The following is a 14,525-nucleotide window of genomic DNA, read 5'->3' on the forward strand; positions in this document are numbered from 1 at the left end:
AACAGAACCTTTTCAAAATTTGGAAGCCAAACAACCCCTTCAACATGTCACCAGAGCAAGCGCGCCGCCTTTTCACCCATCGGAAATTCTTCACTATTTCTCTTGCTTTCCTCCTTTGTGACTTATAGAATCAACATTACGTGTCGTGCCTTTAAATCGCCGAGTTGGTTTCACATGCGTGCATCTACCACATCATTTTCTAGATTTAAAGAATTTAGACTCATTGAGCACCTGAAGGACTCACTCCACAAGTGAGTTTTGTTGAACAGGGACAGGGGTGTGCAGACTTTTTATAACCACTGTAGCTCAGCATTTTTTCTAACAGACTAATATCACTTCCCGAGTCTTTGTGCATGTTTACATGCGAATCACAATGCCATGTCATGTCAATATCATTTATTATGAGATCAAGTCGGTCACATCCGATACAGTTCGAGGTATTGGAATTAATTTATAGGCAGAAACATATGGAGATAAGACATTGTTTTGCACGCCTGAGGTTGAGCTGTTCTGGCTAATTAAACCAATTTAAAAATAGCACGCGGCCCCTTTGTTTCCCCGCAGACACTCTGGAGCCCACAAACAAACAGATCGGCGATTAAAACTAAAGCGGGCTAGTCTTTGGGCTAGTTGGCGTGACGGCCTTTGACTCGGTGTGCACATCCTTTCATCCGTTAGCCGTTCTGGGGACTTATCAAGGCTATTGTGATCTGCCACGGCGCAGACTTTTATTTTGACGTGCCCATTAAAGCCTTTAAGTGTGTCATGAGTGATAATTGGCCCCGTCTTTGTGTATAAGTCTTAAGCAGATGTTCATAATGTGCTCCCGGCCTGCTGCCACCCTTGCCGCTCAGTCCTGAATGCATTATTGGCAGATTAGCCTAATAAAGGGGAAGAATTTAAATGTACCTGCATTCATCAATTTGAAGTAATCCGAAGCGTGATTTGCATGCAGATTCACATTCGTATGTTATAAATCCAAGAAGCTAGCCTACACTTTTTAGGCGAATATAAAATGAGAGTAAACTGATTTTGTGTCACTCTCACACTGAATATTTCATGAAGAACAGCATATTCTCCATTCATATTTTGGCATTAGGTCTTGTTTTTTTCATCATTGTATTTGCATGAATTGACAATAAAGCCAACATTGTGGCACTAAGCCGCTACTTAGTACAGTCTGTACCATTCCGTCTAGTCTCTATATACATGTGGAACACAATCCCCTCCTTATTGACATTCTTTCAAACTAGCAAAGCAGAGTCCGATGAGCGTCGGGCTAACAAGAGATTTCCATATTATCATTAATAAAAATAAAAGAACGCTCAGGTATGATGAGGCGGCATGAACCGAGACGAGGGCATTTTTTTTTTCTTCCTGAGTGTGCTTGGATGCAAATAGATGAGTGGAGGAGGTGTTGCATTTCCAAGTAAGCGTACTTTTATTACCAGTAATTTCACATTTCAGTGCCAGAAGGTAAGCAGCAGTAGTGCTGTTTTTGTCCTCCCATGAATTTAATTTCACTTTTTGGCAACAGACATGAAGCCCAGAATACAATATGCATGCAAATTGGAACATTACGGCATGCAGTTGAAAAGCAATTGAGATCTTTGAAATGTTCTTTGAATGAAATGTACATTTAACACACAGTTGACATTTTAATGAGAAAAGTCCAACAAAGGAGCTGCGGTAGCAAGCATTTATATCTGAAATGATCACACAAATGAATTTATTGTTCGCTCCGGGACGCAACGTTTCCATTGTGTGCTTTTGTTGTCAGAATTCACAAGCTTGACTGGAGTCCATTACTTTCCAGTGGTCCCAGTACATTTGGGAAAATTAGGCGAAACATGAAAAGGATTGCTGTTTTTCCTTGTAGAAATTTTGAGTAAACCTCTCCTGTGCTCCCCTATCAATTTACAGCAAGGCAGCTTAGCTCGAGTTGTTTCAAGCATGACCAGCAAAGTAGCTCACAATGGAGTCAATCCTGCACAAAAAGACAGCCGGGAATTGCTACGCACACACCGAGCACATTCACTTTTGCTAAAAGTTGCCTTGCCTTGTCAATTCACACGAGGAACAAATGAGGAAATCGTTGTAAAGCGTCCCAAATGATTACACCGTAACTATCACTGATGAAGTAGTTAAAGGCGGAACAGATTTTATTTTGACAAAGGGCGATGACAAGCAAGTGACGCTACGTTCATCTCACCGATTGCTGCTCGTCTATTGTTGTGCATCATTTTTAAAGCTTTCATTTTTACGGGAGTGTTTTATTCGACCACCTCTGATTGAAAATGAACAAAGCAGTTGAGCTTGGTGGTCAATAAAGGGCGACACCGAATTAAGCGGTTCCTCTTGGTTAACTTTTGAAAGAGTTCAGTGATTAGAGAATCTCAATCTTATTACTGTTTGGAAGGTTTGTTATTGAGAAGTTAATTGCTGTCTGACAATGGACTTAAATTAATTCAAGCTATTTCCATTATAAAAGCCTTCAATGATTACGATACAACCCATGTGTGCATGCACAATTCAGCTTTCCGAAAAACACACACTTCTCGAGTTCAAAGTGAATTTTCTGCTCAACTTCACCTGTGGAGCCCTCGAGGCTGTTTTTGCAATGAGTGTTTATGATGGATGACATGTGGCTAGCACGTCTGGCGCACAGTCAGCATGTTCTCCACATGCACATTTCAGCGTATGGAATAATGCACTGCTGTAATCCTTGAAGACTTGTAACATGCCAATTTGTCCCACTTTAGTTGATAAAACATGTGTCACAATGCTCTGTTTTTATATTTTTCTTCCAGCAGGCACAAGGATGCTCTGGCTCTGACCACGACGCGGCGAGCCACGAGCTTTGGCGGAGAATGGATGAGCAAGACAAAAAGCAGGTGAGGATGGCGAAAAGACGAGTGATGAATGAGGGAAGTGGCGGCGCCTTTGATTAAGGAGGTGAGTCGTGGGACGGGTGCGAAAATGGGCTGGAAAGGGTGAAAATAGACGAGGGCAGATGAATAGCTGTCAGCGGGGTGCAATGGGCGGTTATTGATAAATCATAAATAATAATGAAAGCCTGCTGATGGGGACAATATGGAGAACATAGTGGATGGGAAATCATGGGAGCAAAGATCAAACGTTCCTCTAAAGCAAGGACAACAGTGATATATGAATACACGTTTTATTATTAGAACATCTTCATCATCATTTATCTCACTTTCCCCTCATTTCTTTCAAGACGATTCTTTCAGTCACTTTCTATCAGTCCAACAGAATATTGCGGCGCAGTGTATTATGACCGCTATTATCTGTATGACTCTAACGGCCTCCACACTGATAACAGTAATCAATTACATCTCCCAGGGTCATTAAGTACTGGAGCAGACTTTCTTTGTACCGTAATAATACCTTGTGCATTTTTTTTGTTTCAAGCCCCTTATTTTCTTCAGCTCTCATTTTTGGATTTATCCAGATCGATGAAGCCATTTATTTTTTAAATCCGCTCCCGTACGCTCCACCGTATTTGACGATGTTATGTCCTAAATATTCCCAATGAGGAGAAGTTTGTTGTTGTGTTAATAATAACAATTTCCACCAAATTGTACGTTTTTTCGAGTTCCCAGTTGCCGTACTGCATTTTATTTATTTATTTTCTGACAGACCGAAATGGACGTTTTTATTTGTTGCACTACAGCAGTTGGAATAAGGACAGCTTTATCAAGTTTAATACTCAATTACCGTCTGCTGCCGTTGTAAAGAAATGATTTTCAAAACCAATATTGTGTCCGGAAATGAGCTGCTAGTTTTATCTGGTCTTTTTACATCACACAGAGTTGAAAGGGTAAAAGTCAGCTCTAATTGCAAGATGACTCATGGCGACCTCTTATGACATTTCCTTTATGCTGAGTCACGAATGTCTGACCCTTGATAAACCTTGAGAGGAATTTAGGATGTTGAAAAGTTTCAAACTATCAGACTTGAAACACGCCTTGACTAATTCACCGCCAATGACAACTACAGACGTCAATTTGTACCTGGGCTAGCAGTGAATAAGTTAAAAGGCACACACTATCCAACGTGAATCCCAAGATTTCAAGAGATGTGATTCATTTTTATAGTTAACTGTGAGCATGGCTTAATTAGTTCTGAATGGTTTTCATTCATACCATCTGCCGCCGAGCAACGCTACAGGAAAGGTCATTTTCCACTTTCTTTTGCCGTGTCGAAGCAGCAGCTGGTCCTCACTGGACAAAGTGCAGGTATTTTCCTTGCTTCTGTGCACAAATGGGAGCTTTGATCGCTCAAAGAGGGCCTGTAAAGTTACTCAGCCTGATGAGCGGAACGTTTGCGAGCACCCCGAAATACTTCAAGCCTAGCGCGGTCATCTGGACAGCTGTCATAAAGCAAAGGTTCATTACATATTGGGGACTTGGAAATGCATAGTGACACCTGAGTCTTTAAGAAATATTAAAAGTGATTTGATGAGGCATCAAAGTTAAAGGGTCCTGTGAGAAATGGATTTGGAAGGATGGCGCATTAGGAATTCTGCACTGATGTGAAGGCATAAAATGTCTTGATATGCTTTTTACGGCCTTGTGTGTGTTTTACGGATCACGGCTAAAAATAAATCTGCCGTTTGCACCGTTGTGTTTTTTCGGTTTGTCACATTTTCAAAATAATAAAAAAAGGAATAAATAAAAGAATATATGAGAAAATAATTATATGAGAAATTAAAAACTGTGCACAATATTACAGTGGCCTTTTATGAGATCAAATATACTTTGTAGGTATGAAAACCTCTGCCTTGTTTTTTTGATAAACGCTTAGCACTACTACACTCCTGTATTTTAATGCTCTTGTGACTTGAAGTGCAAATTAATTCCGGAACTTGGTGTGGAAAGTTTTGACAACTACTACTTTGTATTTATAAGCTACTCTGCACATTTTCTTTTTCAAATGAAGCAAAATATGTTACCGGCAGTGAATTTCCAAGAACAATTCCAAGCACCTAGTCCGTTAATACCAATGCCCGAGGCAAGAAGTCGCCATGTTTGAAATTTAGTTAAGGAGCGTTGTAATGCCCCTGTACATACACTACCGTTCAAAAGTTTGGGGTCACAAAATTGTTTGGGTGACCCCAAACTTTTGAACGGTAGTGTATATATTTATTTAGATAATTATTTATAGATTATATATATAATCTTCTGTGTAAAAAATCTTATAATATATATGTATACTTATATTCATAGATTATATATAATCTTATACAAATATAAGATATCATTTATAATATTGAATTCATAATATTTTATTATAATAATATTTACACTACCGTTCAAAAGTTTGGGGTCACCCAAACAATTTTGTGACCCCAAACCTTTGAACGGTAGTGTAGTTTCCCAGAAATGTCAAAGCTTTTTCCTCATTGTCATAAACTCAGCTCAGGAAAGCGTCCTCATTTCACACGTCGCTTTGTGTTTGTGTCTTTAAACGCGACGCCATTGGCGGGTGGCTATCTGTCGGAGCAAAGCTAATGCACAAATAATGACCTTCGATCCAGACATTATTATAGTGCTACGTAGCGCGGCCGAGTAGATGCAAAGCAGCTTGAACTGTGAATACTTTGGATGGATTGGACACCTAAAAAGGAATGAATGGACACATCCGATGTTGCTCATTTTCACGTATGTGGAAGCTCTTACCGGTTAAAAGGTGACAATATCAGGGAACAATTTCATATTTCTTCCCATTCATCCATTTCCCTTCCACAAAATGCTAAAGCAGTAGCACAGCTCACCTTACCACAATAAGAACTTTTTTGCGCAGGAGGGGGGAGTCTTGCGTAACATTTCACAATTTTAACAATGATAACCATTTCAAATCAAATGAGAAAACTTCCCCATCAATTTGCTCCGCCTTTGTCTCAGTCTGTCGTCTATTTCACACACACCCTGCAAGTGTCACCGCCACTGGGATGTTTTTCTCCCGGCCGGAGGATCACAAGGAAGCCGAGCTGTGAACGCTTCAGTCTCCATCCACCTCCTCTGGTGTGCGCACTCGCTGCGCTGGGAATTAACAGCTTCACTGTGGTTCATCAACTGAACCAAACACGTCGGCGGAAGAGTGTGGGAGCAGCCACCGAGACGGCACAAAATAAACGATAAACCAGGGAGCGCGTGTCGAATGCCAGTCGTGTGTATCACGAGGATGTAAAAGATAATGGTAGAAAGCAACCGGAGGGCAATAGGCATGGAGAGAACAGAAAATAACAATTAGTGGCTGCTGAGTCAGATTGCCCATGGTGCCCAAATCTTCATTTTGGGGACCAAAGCAAACTACTCTCGCATTCAACTTGAGAGCAATGGTTCGTTATTTTCATCCTGCTTACTGTTCATGGGCCAGGCCATGCAATCACTCCTGCTCTGTAAGGTCCAGCCAGCCCAATCTGCGGGATTTCTTCTTTGTTCTAAAACTTTGTTTCAAAAAAATCCGAAGAATTTAAGATTAAAAGTAGAAAATTGAGACTAAAAGAATTTTTGATCAAAGTTTCTTTCCTTTGTCATTTCATTTTTATTTCCCCTTTGTAACTGACTGCTAGGTGTTAGCAACCGTTAAAAAAAAAGTTAAAACAAAGTGCTGACAATGTGTGTCAGGAGGCAGCCGAGGTAGCTCCCCTGAGTTATTTGATCATAGCGTTCTAGCAAGGAGCAAAGTGCATTGTTCGTTCAGATCAAGCATCTCTGCCAGCCTCGTAATTTACTCACTATATTATCACCTCTCTTTGCCCTTTTTTACAGCAGCCTTAACCTCCTATGCAGTCCCAGACTTCACACCTTGACTTCAGACCTTTGTTGAAGGTCTCCTGTTTGTCACTTGACACGCAAACAACCTCAAACATATTATTTATTCACTTGACATTGTGCGAGTGTGTGTTTGTATCAATTTGTATGACTGTTCAACTGTTCGATAGAATCAAATATCACATTTGTTTATTTATTTGTATTATGCGAGGCTAAAATCTATTGGGTTCAATTACAAATGACCAATAAGAAATTTTCTGATTATAAATTAGCGCTAAAATGATATTACAATCACAGCGTCATATGACGTCACTGGCATTGGCTGCAGCTGGTGATTGAACGTAAATAGACAACGGCAGCTGTTTGTTTGTCTGTTTTGTCGACGGGTTAGCAAGCGTTCTCCATCATGATCTATAGAGGGAAATGGTTGAAACCTCCTGTCCCATTCAGTCTTCTCTCTCCCTTTGCTTGACATTAACGCCAGCTCTCATCACTCCATGTGCTCCTCGCCAAGGGAACCCCTGCTGGCTCCATGCTAGAGGCAAGGCAGTAACTTCTTGGAGCTGTAGATGAAGCACCGTAAACAAGATTGAGGAAAGAAAAAAAAAAAAGAAATCCAATAACATTGATGTTCCTTAGCAAAACGTCTTGAAAGAAAGAGATAAAAGGAATGAGTTGGAGTTGCTGCAAAGGGCTGATGACTCTACATCGCCTAGAAGTGAATCATCCAAAATTCTTTACTTTGGTCATTATAATGGTAGTAATAATAATAATCATCATACTAATGACATAATTGCACCACTGGAAGTGTAATTACCAATTAAGCTATAGTTCGTACAATAACGACAAACTGCTTAAAACAGCAGCACTTTTTGGACTTTAGCCAGTTCTGTGCAGGAAATTAAATATGTTAAATCGATGTGGGAATGTGCCGTATTTGGCCCTTGTGCACCCCCTGAAATATGCATGAACCCCCCCCCCCCCAGGTGCCAGGCTGCCAGATAATTAAGTTTTGGGTATTTTCTGATTTCCCCAGAAATTATTTTCTACATTTCCACCCGTTTCCACCCAATGAATCTGTATCACAATTTTTTTTGAAGAATTTTGTGGGTTGGTAAAACCAACCCATTGCTATCCCTGCCCCCCCGCCCTCCAAGAAAAAAATCCTAGCTCCGCCAGTGGCTGCAGGAATAAGCCCTACCGAACGATTGCGCTTTTTAAAATCTTAAGCACATATTTGAACGGGAGGCAGCGATTATGTGATCTGGTTGGAAAGTCTGAATATTTAGCTGAAATGTGATGCAGAGTGGTTAAGATAGTACGCCAAAAAAACAACAACAGCTTACCTCAAGTAAACAGAGACTCATTATTCATTCAAGGCTGTTTGGCATTATCAGGAGACAAGGACGCACGCACGTTTGAATCCGTAATGAAGGTATTTGAAACAAAGCATGCAAAGTACAAAGACAACCCATCAGTTTGCGTGTGTTGTGTAGAATGAGAGTGCTCCATTTTGTCGTCTCATTTTATGAATTTCTGAATAGCTACTTTTTGTCACGGTGGCAGAGGGAATTAAGATGGTCTCGTACTACTACTTCATTAATTTAAGACTAAATGTGTCTGAATACTTTTGTTCATCAGAGCATCATTTCCAGTCCATGTAGTGAGCTTAGCATACAAAATGGCATTTTCTTTTTTTGCCCATTAGAATAGCAACACGTCTCGCCAGCGTGTGAGCAGCAGTGTGAACGGATTCCTTTTTGGCAACAGCTTCAAAGTCCCAACAAGTATCAAATGAATGCTCTCCATTTCTTTGTCGAGTCATAAATTTCCCGGAGTGACATTGCATTTTATCTCTTCAATAAATAAAGACCTCTTTACTATTTTGCGAGCTGTTGTTTTTCCTCTCAACGCCCCGTAGCATCATTCGAATGGGATCGTGACAGGCACGTGGCAATTAATCACAGAGTTAATTGACTCTACTATGCATGCATCATTATGCAACAACTGGAGTTTTGGATCCCAAAACAAACACGTTAATTTGCATACGTGTAATGTGGTTTATTGAAGAACGATCAGGCTGTATTTGGCCGCACGGGTGGATAGTAGACTTTGAGTTTGGGTTCCTTAATTTGATGATGATTTGCTGCCAAATTGGCTCTTTCACTCCATTCACTCCTGCAGTCTGTAAGATGAACTGAATTCCTAGCTTTAACAAATTTCTGGAGATATGTACGGCGTGTGTGTGTTTTTATTTTTTAACGTCAAGCGCTGATAAATTCTCACTTACAGCCTTTTATTTTTTCCTTTCCGCCTCTCTAAATGTCAGCGCTGCCAGATCAGTGTGCCGTCGTTCCACCTCTGAACACTCAGACGGAATTGAGGGGAGCCAAGAGGAACCGGAACAATTTGGCCTGATAGCGCACCCTCTGCTCAACATTGCTAAGCGACCGCCGTGAACTCAATTTCATGAGCCTTGCCTTACCTAGAGGCTAGAAGTTGGATGTGTGCGTGCACAGTACTGACCCCTTCTACTGAATCATTCCAAAATCTGTCCAAGTGCTGCTCTGCTGAGGTTCAGTAAGCACTTTAAGTGTGTATGTGTGTGTGTGTGTGTGTGTGTGCATGTAAGCGTGTGCATGGTCATATGGTTCTGCATGAGTGAGAGGTCTCTGGCCCGACTTGGTAGCTCAGCTGTGGGTAGTCACATTCATATTAGGAATAAATTACAAATGATGGCGCTTGTCATTCTGCTGCTGGCGGCTGCATGATTCACGTGTAAAAGTGCGCTTTCATTGGGAGATGAAATACCGTATTTACACTGAAATATAGCCTGTTGGCTGATGTGTGTGTTATACGGTGGTATTACGTATATTTAGTGACGTCTATGAATTAAGGGTTGGGTTCAGCAACAGGTGGAATATGTTTTGGAAACTTCATAGCAATATATTAAAACACAGTGTTAAGATTCTTAGAGGTCAAACGTAAAAACGTAAGGGAAAAAAATAACGTTATTTCCATTGTTTTCAATGCGGTGAGATGTTTTGAGGTACAAAGGGATTTTCACTCAAATTGAATGATTTGTAATTCGCTTCGTAATGTGTTCTTGAGTGTTCAGCATTTGTTTTGCTTGCACGCCATTAGACCTCATGTGTTTTTCTCATTTTTAGGGCATTTATACGACTTTGTATTCTTAAGGTGTCCTTGGCCATCATAATCCATATTAATTTTGCCTTTCCATTTGTTATTCACACAATTCACTTTATAATGACTTGCCTGTATGAGCTGGATCATGTGTTTTTGCATATCCGCAGAGTAAATTGTCTTCTCTCTCGGACTATAGATAAAGCATCAAAAAGTCATTTCTATTCATTTCGTTTCATATAAATACCCTAACTGCTCATCATATTGCATTCAAAATTTCCTCTTTCAGCCTTGATTTTTTTTCTCTCTCTCTCTCCCACCCGCCCTCACATCACAGTGTGCTAGGCAAATTAAAGCACTGCGAGCCCTCTATTTAGCACTTGATCTTAGCTTTACTCCCACTGCTTTGCCGTCACTGGCACCGCTTAACTGAATATGGCAATCTGAGGCGGAAATGTTACTTAAATGGACTGGCTAATAATTTATTCCAGGCTGCCAGGAAACAGTTGGCGCTTTCAGTTCTGGCGACATCCCTACAGACCAGTGTACGATGTAGTCCAAACACAGACAGACACAGGAAGGAAAAAAAAAACGTTTTTTTTTAAATCTATTGCTATCTAACGGTCCCATCAAGCTGTTCTATGTTTATTATTCTGCACAAATAAACGAGCAGAGGAACAAAAGCTGCTGCAAGCCCCCCCACCACCCACCCAGCTTTGATGTTTAAAAAATGACCACAAACTCAATTGCTTTTAACAATAAAACTCATTATTTTTGCTCAAAATAAGTACCCCAATAATTGATATGCCTGTAACTGAAGTGGGTGGGGCCACATGACTCCGACTCAATGTATGTTAGTTATCATAAATGTGCAGTTGTTATCGTCTGTGCTATGCCGAATAACCGGCAATGCATAATGTGACATTTCAGGTTCAGGAAAACATGCAGAAACTGGACTTGTGACCTTTTACTTTTCAAATGTATGTTTTTAAATTGTTACTTACCATGCACCCACGTATCTATGAAATCACAGTTATGGATAATTTCCCAAATTTAACCGCAACGACGCGTGCAAATACGCTTTCAATCAGCCTACTTTATTTTAGGACGCTTAAATTTAAAACATGGTGTTGTAATTACTTGACTGAATCAAGAGCGTCCTCAACTTGTTTCAATTTTCAATTACTGTTTTGCAGACTTTGGTTTTTAAAAAAAAGCGCATTCAGTTCAAGTTGGCAGCTAAGATGGATTTTATTTTTATTTTTTGCTGCATTCAGGCGAAAAGTAACTGATATGGTCGTCATCCAGTCTGCAATTCAGCCCGTTGCCATGTAAACTGGTGTCAGGGCTGACCTGCATGTAGAGTTTAGTAAGTGTCATCTTGGGGAGACGAGGAGAACATTTTAGAAAGTTGCCGCGATTATTTTTGAAGAGTTGTACTTTCTGCTGTCAGAGGCAATTTCCATGCCATTCTCATTCCCATGCACCAAACACCCACTAGCGCCATTCGTAAACGTCCTCCGAATAAACCAAATTTGATTGGATGATTCCTTGTCAGTTGGGAGGAGTTGCAATGCGTGAGATTGTAAATACAATTTGTCTAACAGGTACGGAACGTTCCTAAAATCGTCAGCGGGTGCTACCGCAGTGACTAGTTATTGACCAGTTAAGCACAGTATCTGCCTAATCATCTCAAATAGTTCGGACAGGTTCTGGCTTCTACTTCTGCAATTTCAATACATGTGAGGGTATTTTGGCAAAATGGCAGGTGGTCAATTTTGGCAGCTGGTGAAATCTTTACAAAAGGGCCTGGTTGAATGGATACTTTCATCATAGCTTTGGCCAGTTTTGACTCCACACTAAAATCATTCATGTGGATGTCTTCTTGGCAAAACAAGCAGCGGCTTACTAATTTTGGTAGCTCATCGCAAACCTGCCAAAAAGCACCCCTACCCAAACAGAAACATTGTTATTTGTGGATTATGTGGACAGCCAAAAGGCCAATAAATGACAACAGCTAAATTTACAGAGTCCTGACGGTAAGGTTTATTGTGTATCCGTTACGTTTTCTCGCTAATTAAAACGAAGCATGCTGCAACTGGGATCGCTGGGAGATTCAGATTTATATTCAGACAAGTTTATCGATTCCATGAGACAGGAGCATTGCTTTGAACAGCTTGCGCATGGTAGATACGAGCATACAGGAAGGTATACGACATAAATGTAGATTAAGGGGGGAAAGAAATGCTTTAAATAACAAGCCAAAGAGATTTGTGGAATACATAAAAAAAATACAGATTAAATAAATTTAAGACGGCCATCAATTTGTTTGGTACCACGTATCCTGGGATTACAGTATGATGGAGCCCATCTCAGGTGAATGATCATCAATGTGACAGACAAGCATAATGCTGCATTCAAACTCGATTTTTCCAATAGGACATCACAGGGTCCGACTTCAAAGCCTTCCTTTGGAAAGTACAGTCGATAAATTTGCAGATGTCATCTTGGCGTCATGATGTCAAAATGCATAATGGGGAGGTTTGTTTAAAGAGCAAGCGTGATTGAATTAAAAAATATGCACTCGTTGGACTGATTCAATGACACATTTGAATAGAATGGAATGTTGACGTTCCCGATATTAAGAAGCTATTCCCGACAGTCCGTCTTTTTGTCACTTAACCAACTGATGGACTGAGACAGCCATTGAAAGCGCCGCTGTGTTTTGCACGTGTTTGCGTTTGGCAGGCAGTGCGACAGCCCGCTAGGCGGCTGCTCTCTGTGGCACTTAATGCTTGCCAAAATTGGAGGGAAAGGTCATTTATACTACACACGCAGTGGGAGGTTGCATACGTGCAGGTGTCTGCATGAGAAGCCCCCTGAGTCATGACTGGAACTCCATTTTGGAATGGTGGGCTGTGAAGGCTTTTCAGCCAACTGGCGCGTCACATTCGACATTGGTTTTCTTTGCAGAAGAAAACGTACCGAGGTTGTTGCTTATTTTCTTATTCCTGCCTTGGCCCTGAAACGTGATGTGTGACCTGGCCGGATTCAACTAACACCTGCGCAATAAGCTGCACCATCCGTGCACTGGCTCTGGTTTGAAAGCAGTCATTTCATGCTTTTCAACAGTTCCATGATAGCGTTAGACTCGTTGCCAATGCAGACCATACTTTTTTGATTGGAGCATTTTGCCAAACGGGAAGCAGAAGAGCAACCATGCAAAGGAAAAAAAAGATCATCACACTGCATTCACTCGCCTGCAGAATCTTGGCAACAAATATATATTTGCCCAGATGTCACTTTGCAAACTTCTTAGCTTCACCAGATGTCTTCAATTCAAAGTGTGAAGGAACTATAATTCCAAAATAGAATGCATGAATACATTCTTCTGTTTTTGTTTCCCTTCACTACAGGCAGCAGCATCGCCATAATGAACATTGCACAATTCAATTAAGGTGCTAATCACAGCAAATTCAAAGGAACTGTATACAGGCGATTGCTCACATATGGAGGATAGGAACAAACGCTGGCAAATGTAAACAAAGCTCCATAAACATTATTAAAATGGGCAATCAAGTCAGAGTTTGTTTTATTTTTACATGTCTGTAAAATAGAGAACATGCATACTTTTTTTATTGCAGCTTGGTGTCCTTCAGGAGTCAATTCTAGGTCCAGTGCTTTTTAGGCTTTTCATTAACGACGTAGCATCGAACAACTGTTATTCAATAAATGATTCAAGAAATTCATTTTCGCTTGTACTTAATGTGAGCAAAAGTAACAGTATTATACGAGCAATGGTGAAGCTACGTGTTTGCCAGCATGCTTTAAGGCATCCTTTTGCCAGTCTGTTCTTTCAAAGTTGCAAGGGAGAAATGTTGCGTGTAAAAGGTGAAATGATTCATGTTGTGCCTTACCTTGTTCCATCTCAGCCTGGCGGGCTGCTCTCAGCTTGGTAACATGTCAGCCCATATTAGGTGCACCAATGAGCAATGGTTGCAGCCAAGAGCAGGTGGTGGTTTCTTGAACCTTTGGGAGGGGCCGTTTCCTTTGGTGTCTGTGTGTATGGGATGGGAGGCACACAATTGGTCTATTTGCCATCTGGAGCACCGGGACCATCCCAGGTGAGGCGGAAACCTCAATGTGCTGTTTCTATCTTTCCACATATTGGCTTTGATCCTGAAACCAAAACACCTTTTGGAGGCCAATCTTGGGGCTCTTTGCCATGCCCCCTAGTGAGGGTACACACCAATTCGGAGGGTGTGAAATGAGCCATTATAAGGTGTGTCGCAGCCCTACCAAATAAAGCCAAGTGACCCAAATACCGAGATCAGCGGGCCAGGCAGATTTCTTTATACAGATTCACTCATGAAAGTCTTCTGGTAGAGTTGAGGCAAAGAAGTGTAGGCCTAAACAATTCATTGGTTCTTGTATGAATGGACAGAATTTGGTTGATGGGTTCTATGTATTTAAGGACATTGCAGGACATTCATTGAAGAAACGTATGCACTTGCACGTTTCAACTTGTCTTTCTGCAGGAGAAATTGGAAGAATTGCAGCCGAGAAGCTTCCTGACTAAAA

The 14,525-nt window shown here is 40.9% G+C and overlaps 1 protein-coding gene across 1 annotated transcript in view; it reads left to right on the plus strand.

The window, feature by feature from the left end:
* Positions 1-2,840: 2,840 nt before the first annotated feature.
* The window catches only part of cadm2a (cell adhesion molecule 2a), a 120,386-nt gene continuing 108,701 nt past the window's right edge, over positions 2,841-14,525 (plus strand). Inside the window, exon 1 of the mRNA XM_037270635.1 lies at positions 2,841-2,894. The gene's annotated coding sequence lies outside the window, so the exon portion shown is untranslated. The remainder of the gene's footprint in view (positions 2,895-14,525) is intronic.

Source organism: Syngnathus acus, chromosome 14 (assembly GCF_901709675.1).
Source record: "Syngnathus acus chromosome 14, fSynAcu1.2, whole genome shotgun sequence".
Taxonomy (NCBI): Eukaryota; Metazoa; Chordata; class Actinopteri; order Syngnathiformes; family Syngnathidae; genus Syngnathus; species Syngnathus acus.